Here is an 8,353-nt window from a genome sequence, read left to right on the forward strand (position 1 = left end):
TATTCGCGCTCATATATTAATTTGAAGTAGTTTTTCTTTAGAACTGAAATTTAAAATGATTCATATGTCTGAATTCGGAGTATCAGAGTTTTCTTTCCATTGCGCAGTTTTTTATTTAGAAGTGTAGTGAATAGGGGCCCATTCTTCGTACATCGCTTATTACATCCGAGATCAAATGACACATCCAAGATGATATCATCTCGCTAATCAGGATCTGGCAAATTTGGTTCTTTGAACACACCTGTTGTTGACGATTAGTATGGCTGGACTGAGTTATCTGAGATAATTGCGCGTTCATGGGTTGGTTTAAAAGGGCAGATGTATCGATACTCGAAACCATGATCAGCAGTGCAGCAATTGGCTGGCGGCAAGACAGCAACGTAATGACATCATATAATCAAAAAAGACACCTGACGAAAAACTTGACAAATTTCTGGACTTTTATAAGGAAACAGCCAAGCGATCAAAACTACATAAATGTTATAATAGATAAATGAAATGTGCTTTTATTTAATTTAAATTTTTTACATGATTCCCAATTAGCCTATTTATATTCCCGATTTCTAATTTTTGTACAGGCTTTACATTTTTATTTCAATGTAGCAATTAGCAATTCATTTAATTTTATATTTGAACAGATTTGTTACATGTCAGCATTAATTAAAGATTCTTAAGGGTCAAGATCATGTTATCTGCATCTCCTGCACTCCATCAAGCCACTCCCATAATATCTGTCATCACTCAAATTAATGCACGGCTCTACATTATCTGTATAGCATGTGTGTAAGACTCGAATTCAATTATGAAGTAATAATTTTATGACGAATAGATTTTTCAGGGAGTAAAACGGGCTGTGTCTATAGTATTAAAGACTACACAACATTATTATATTATCTTTAAATAAATTTTTAAATTATTATTATTTTAAATTATTGTCCCTGGATCAGTAGGATACTCTTGTAATAAAGTAGCGGTGGTAGCGGACAGATTTTAAGTATCAGTTCTGCTTAAAAAGATGCGATCTAATCCTGTTTACATGAAATATACTGCTCCTGAGCAGGTTTAAGCTTACGGACCTGTTGCTATGACAGCAACTCCGAGATGAGCTTCGAAGAACCAAATAATCCAAGATCATGCCAAATCATCAACAATCAAATCCAGCTAACTGAGTTAGCAACGTACAAATAACGGGCCCCAGAAGAGTCAAGCTTAAAGGATAGTTCACCGAAAAATGTAAATGCTATGTTTATCTTCTTACCACCAGGGCATCCAAGATGTAGGTGACTTTGTTTCTTCAGTAGAACACAAACGAAGATTTTTAACTCAAACCGTTGCAGTCTGTCAGTCATATAATTGCAGTCAATAGGCTCCATGGCTTTGAGAGTAAAAAAAAACATATACAGACAAAACCAAATTAAACCCTGCAGCTCGTGACGATACATTGAGGTCTTAAGACACGAAACGATCGGTCTGTGCAAGAAACTGAAGAGTATTAATATAATTTTTTACCTCTGATCCACTGCAATGTCCAACTGTCCTGAGCGCGTTCACAACATCCAATGAGTGATGTATATGCACGACAGATCGCTTCCTCTCATGCGTCTACTATGCCAGAGCACGTACACGCGTCATGCGCTGGATGTTGTGAACGCACTCAGGCCAGTTGGACATTGCGGTGGATCAGAGGTAAAAAATTATATTAATACACTTCAGTTTCTTGCACAGATTGTGCTTACTCCCGAAAGTGCAAAACCTGAAATGCAAAAGTCAATTTCTCAAATGACAACAATCATTATGATTATAATTTTGAGCAAAAATATTTTTTATCAGTTTAACCATTATACAGAATGACGAAAATGTGACTAAGATTTCATTGACTAAAAGTTGACTAAAATGCTCATACATTTCATTGACTTAAACTTGACTAAACAAAAACAGGAAAAGGTTGTCTAAATATGATAACTAAAATGTACATTTGAGTAAGACTAAGACTAAATAAAAAATGGCTGCCAAAATTAATACTCAACGGTTAATTAATAATAATCTTATTGCTAAAATGTCAAGTTTTCATTGACTAAAACTAGACTAAAATACTTCAGGTTTTCTTTCACTTAAACTAGACTAAAATGTTGAGACTTTTAGTTGACTAAAGCTTGATTAAAACTAAATAGGATAAGGTTGATAAAAACTAACAAGGACATTTTAACACGGGACTAAGACTAAAATGAAAATAGCTGACAAAATTATTATTAGTTTAGACACTATTAGAGAAATGTATAAAAAGAAAATCACGAAATATGTTGGACGTGAGCCTTATGTTATAAACAGGAGTGAATATTCAACTAAACTGAAATACTTGCCTGTCATCGAGGTGGTGGATATAGGCTAAGCAACTAACCCTGATTGCAAACAAGCTATTTCGAAAGTGAATCCCGCAGAAATATGAGGGATGTGGGATATATGTCACTCCTGAAACTTTGCTGTATGTACAGGGTATGTGGCCGTCCTGTTAGCAGCATGTAAATCAAAACTTTTATTCAAATTCTAAACGAATTTCTCCTCTGTCCCCTTCCACCACCACCCACCACTTCAATAACAGCTGATGATTTTGCCACCTTCTTCACAGACAAAACTAGCCCCACACACACAGCCAACCAACCACATCCACTACTAAAACTCCCATCTTCTCCTTCTGTCCCCTCACTGAGGCAGAAGTATCAAAACTTCTCTCCAGCCATCCTACAACATGCTCTCTAGATCCAATCCCCTCACACCTTCTCCAAGCAATCTCTCCTACACTTTTACCAGCACTCACACACATCACCAACACATCTCTCCTCACAGGCACCTTCCCCACTGCATTCAAGCAGGCTCGGGTAACCCCACTGCTCAAAAAACCTACATTAAATGCTTCACTTATAGATAGCTACAGACCTGTTTCTCTCATTCCATTTATAGCAAAAACCCTTGAACAAGTTGTTTTCAACCAGGTATCATTGTTTCTTTCACAGAACAACAAACTGGACTCTAACCAGTCAGGTTTCAGGAGTGGCCGTTCAACTGAGACTGTGCTACAGTCAGTCACTGAAGCCTTGCGATTGCAAAAGCTTATTCAAAATCATCAGTTCTTATTCTGCTAGATCTTTCTGCTGCTTTTGACACTACCAATCATCAGATCCTCCTGTCCACCCTCTCATCACTGGGCATCACAGGGATTCCACTTCACTGGTTTGAATCCCATCTCACTGGTAGGTCTGTCAGGGTGGCCTGGGGAGGGGAGGTATCCAAAGCACATCAACTGGTCACTGGGGTTCCTCAGGGATCAGTTCTTGGACCCCTCCTCTTCTCCATATACACTACATCACTGGGACCCATCATACAGGCACATGGCTTCTCCTACCATTGCTATGCTGATGACACACAGCTCTATCTTTCATTTCAACCAGATGATCCAACGGTATCTGCACAGATCTCAGGCTGCCTGGTGGACATCTTGGCATGGATGAAAGAATATCACTTACAGCTCAACCTGGCAAAGACTGAGCTTGTTATTTTCCCTGCCACTCCAACTCTACAGCATGATTTCACCATCCAGCTAGGTTCTTCTACAATTACCCCATCAAGTTAGGTCATAAATCTTGGTGTAATCTTTGATGACCAGCTGACCTTCAAAGACCACATTGCAAAGACTGCTCGATCGTGCAGGTTTGCATTGCACAACATCAGAAAGATCAGGCCCTTTCTAACAAAGCATGCTGCACAACTTCTTGTCCAGGCCCTTGTCATTTCTAGGCTGGACTTCCATCAAGCACAATCAAACCTCTACAAATGATTCAGAATGCAGTGGCATGACTGGTCTTCAATGAGCCCAAAAGAGCTTGCATATAGAACAGCCACAGACTCAGCACCTGCCTACATCCACTCACTATTACGAATCTACATTCCCTCCAGAAGTCTGAGATCCGCTAGTGAGCGACGCCTCATGGTACCATCACAGAGAGGCACAAAACATTCTCGTTCACCGTTCCTGGCTGGTGGAACGATCTTCCCACCCCAATCCGGACTGCTGATTCCCTGACAATCTTCAAGCGACAGCTGAAAACTCATCTCTTTCAACACTATTTGATTTCATCTTTTAAAAAAAAATTGTCTTTCTCTTTATTTATTCCTTCACTTTCTAGCTTGTACTTGTTTGGAACAATGCCTGAAACTTGGTATTACGAGCACGTCCTGTGTCTGTTTGCCTCTTTAAGATGAATTGCTTTATGTATTCCCCAATTGTAAGTCGCTTTGGATAAAAGCACAGGCACCTTCCCCACTGCATTCAAGCAGGCTCGGGTAACCCCACTGCTCAAAAAACCTACATTAAATGCTTCACTTATAGATAGCTACAGACCTGTTTCTCTCATTCCATTTATAGCAAAAACCCTTGAACAAGTTGTTTTCAACCAGGTATCATTGTTTCTTTCACAGAACAACAAACTGGACTCTAACCAGTCAGGTTTCAGGAGTGGCCGTTCAACTGAGACTGTGCTACAGTCAGTCACTGAAGCCTTGCGATTGCAAAAGCTTATTCAAAATCATCAGTTCTTATTCTGCTAGATCTTTCTGCTGCTTTTGACACTACCAATCATCAGATCCTCCTGTCCACCCTCTCATCACTGGGCATCACAGGGATTCCACTTCACTGGTTTGAATCCCATCTCACTGGTAGGTCTGTCAGGGTGGCCTGGGGAGGGGAGGTATCCAAAGCACATCAACTGGTCACTGGGGTTCCTCAGGGATCAGTTCTTGGACCCCTCCTCTTCTCCATATACACTACATCACTGGGACCCATCATACAGGCACATGGCTTCTCCTACCATTGCTATGCTGATGACACACAGCTCTATCTTTCATTTCAACCAGATGATCCAACGGTATCTGCACAGATCTCAGGCTGCCTGGTGGACATCTTGGCATGGATGAAAGAATATCACTTACAGCTCAACCTGGCAAAGACTGAGCTTGTTATTTTCCCTGCCACTCCAACTCTACAGCATGATTTCACCATCCAGCTAGGTTCTTCTACAATTACCCCATCAAGTTAGGTCATAAATCTTGGTGTAATCTTTGATGACCAGCTGACCTTCAAAGACCACATTGCAAAGACTGCTCGATCGTGCAGGTTTGCATTGCACAACATCAGAAAGATCAGGCCCTTTCTAACAAAGCATGCTGCACAACTTCTTGTCCAGGCCCTTGTCATTTCTAGGCTGGACTTCCATCAAGCACAATCAAACCTCTACAAATGATTCAGAATGCAGTGGCATGACTGGTCTTCAATGAGCCCAAAAGAGCTTGCATATAGAACAGCCACAGACTCAGCACCTGCCTACATCCACTCACTATTACGAATCTACATTCCCTCCAGAAGTCTGAGATCCGCTAGTGAGCGACGCCTCATGGTACCATCACAGAGAGGCACAAAACATTCTCGTTCACCGTTCCTGGCTGGTGGAACGATCTTCCCACCCCAATCCGGACTGCTGATTCCCTGACAATCTTCAAGCGACAGCTGAAAACTCATCTCTTTCAACACTATTTGATTTCATCTTTTAAAAAAAAATTGTCTTTCTCTTTATTTATTCCTTCACTTTCTAGCTTGTACTTGTTTGGAACAATGCCTGAAACTTGGTATTACGAGCACGTCCTGTGTCTGTTTGCCTCTTTAAGATGAATTGCTTTATGTATTCCCCAATTGTAAGTCGCTTTGGATAAAAGCATCTGCAAAATGACTAAATGTAAATGTAAATGTAAATGGATTATAGCCTAGAAAGCGAGCAAATAGCGCTTCCATATAATCACTAAAAAGCTGTCACTCACTTCAATTTATCGCAATCTCACAATGTTCCGTTATAATCAATGAAGCTCTCTAAACTGCACATATAATATCTTATATCAATCATGTCTACGTGTGGCATTGATTGAATTCTGACTGTCTCATGCTGAATGCGTGAGAGTTGGCAACCCTGCATCCAGGCACGGATTGGCTAATCGGGAGCACCGGGAGGATTCCCAGTGGGCCGGTCTATTTTTTGGCCGCGAGGGCTGGTGTTGTCATGCCACTGGGTTGAACTATGCTGTTCCTAGGCTGCCTGCACTCAAGCAGTCCCACTCTTTTTATTTATTTTTTTGCAGGCCATGTTATTATTTTCACCAGATCATATCAGTAACAAATTCTCAATTGATAACTAAAATAGACTGTGATAACTAATCATTATTTTTACCATCCGCTTTTTTATTTTACAAAATCAGTTTGGGCGAATGCAAACAACTTATTGATCATGAGCCCAACATTCAGCACGGCAGGAAAACATTTAACCTACCTGAGTGAAGACGTCTTTCATTACAAGTTAATGCGGTTAACCCTCATTCGTCCCTCGGGTCATTTTGACCCAAAACTAATTTTTAAAGATTCTTTAAAAATCGAGCATTAATCGTTATGGTATGAGACTTTGTTACATTTGTCACACTTGAACTGGGAATACATGAAAAATAATTTGAGTGAATTTGAGCAGTTTAAGTGGGTGCTATTCAAAAAGTATCAAAAGTGTCCCTCGCGGGTCATTTTGACCCAAAACTAATTTTTAAAGATTCTTTAAAAATCGAGCATTAATCGTTATGGTATGAGACTTTGTTACATTTGTCACACTTGAACTGGGAATACATGAAAAATAATTTGAGTGAATTTGAGCAGTTTAAGTGGGTGCTATTCAAAAAGTATCAAAAGTGTCCCTCGCGGGTCATTTTGACCCGCCACTGGAAATGCATGGAATTTACAAAAAAACTGTGGGTTTTTTTCGGAGCACACATACAATTTTTTGAGTCGATTCGAGGATTCTATGTGTAATAAAATAAGGTGTAATAAAAAAAGTAACAAAAGTGTCCCTCGCGGGTCATTTTGACCCGCCACTGGAAATGCATGGAATTTACAAAAAAACTGTGGGTTTTTTTCGGAGCACACATACAATTTTTTGAGTCGATTCGAGGATTCTATGTGTAATAAAATAAGGTGTAATAAAAAAAGTAACAAAAGTGTCCCTCGCGGGTCATTTTGACCCGCCACTGGAAATGCATGGAATTTACAAAAAAACTGTGGATTTTTTTCGGAGCACACATACAATTTTTTGAGTCGATTCGAGGATTCTATGTGTAATAAAATAAGGTGTAATAAAAAAAGTAACAAAAGTGTCCCTCGCGGGTCATTTTGACCCGGCCATAGGAATGAATGGAATGTCTGAAAATTTTTTATTTTTTTTTACTATATAAAATCTGACACAATTCAGAAAAGATGCATACCCAAACAAAGGGCTGAGACTACAGAATGTCTCCAATGTAGTTGCAATAATATTTAGATCAAAACTTTGTTTTGATCTAAAAAGTGCCATTGTTAAAAAAAATGCTTGATTTACTGACATTTCATAGTTTCATTTACTGAAATGTCATGCCATTTGTAAATATACAGTATTTTCACCTCCTCAATTACACGTGTGAAGTCACAATTCTATAATGGTACAATTTACTCAGGCCGATGACATTTTTTGTATGACATTTCAAATTATTTTTAGAATAATTGTACATAAATAGGTTAAGCAAAACAATTGTGATTATTTCTAAGAGCTTTTTAACTGCAGGCAGACGTAGGCCTACATTATGGTACAGTACAAATATTTGGAACGTCCCTTATTCTGTCCCTTATTTTCTACAAGAATAAACACTTCTTTTCTACGAGAATAAACACTATTTTCTTAAAGAATAAGATAAAGAATCACAATTGTCCCTTATTTTCCATTTCTTATGTTAATTGTTCATTGGCAATGATGACATACTTATCTTTTGACTCCCCTGACAGTGGAACCTTGCTCAAAAAAAAAAAGTAATTGTTGGACATATGCGAGCAAAAAATAATAGATAAAAAAAATGCATAATAGAAAGCGCAAAGGCAGCACTGAAAAGACCAGTAAAAAACAAAAACTAAACAAACAAAAAAAACAAAAACAAAGTGGGCCGGTCTAATGCATGAAACTCCAGGGCTGAAAATGAGTCCCATCTATTTATTCATTTTCTATTTATTCATTTTCTATCTATTTATGAATTTATCTATTCAGCATCTATTTATATATTTCTTTATTAATATCACAATATATTATTATATCTTATAATAACCATTTGCACACACAAGCATTATCCGACTCCTCCCAACCGCAGACGCAGGTTTACAAGCCACTTTTTACTGCATTTTCAGTCAATTTCTTGCCTTTCCCACCCTTATGAACAACTAATTTTTGTACACGATAAAAGCTCTTTGTGG

Source organism: Sinocyclocheilus grahami, unplaced genomic scaffold (assembly GCF_001515645.1).
Source record: "Sinocyclocheilus grahami isolate Dianchi unplaced genomic scaffold, SAMN03320097.WGS_v1.1 scaffold1245.1, whole genome shotgun sequence".
NCBI lineage: Eukaryota > Metazoa > Chordata > Actinopteri > Cypriniformes > Cyprinidae > Sinocyclocheilus > Sinocyclocheilus grahami.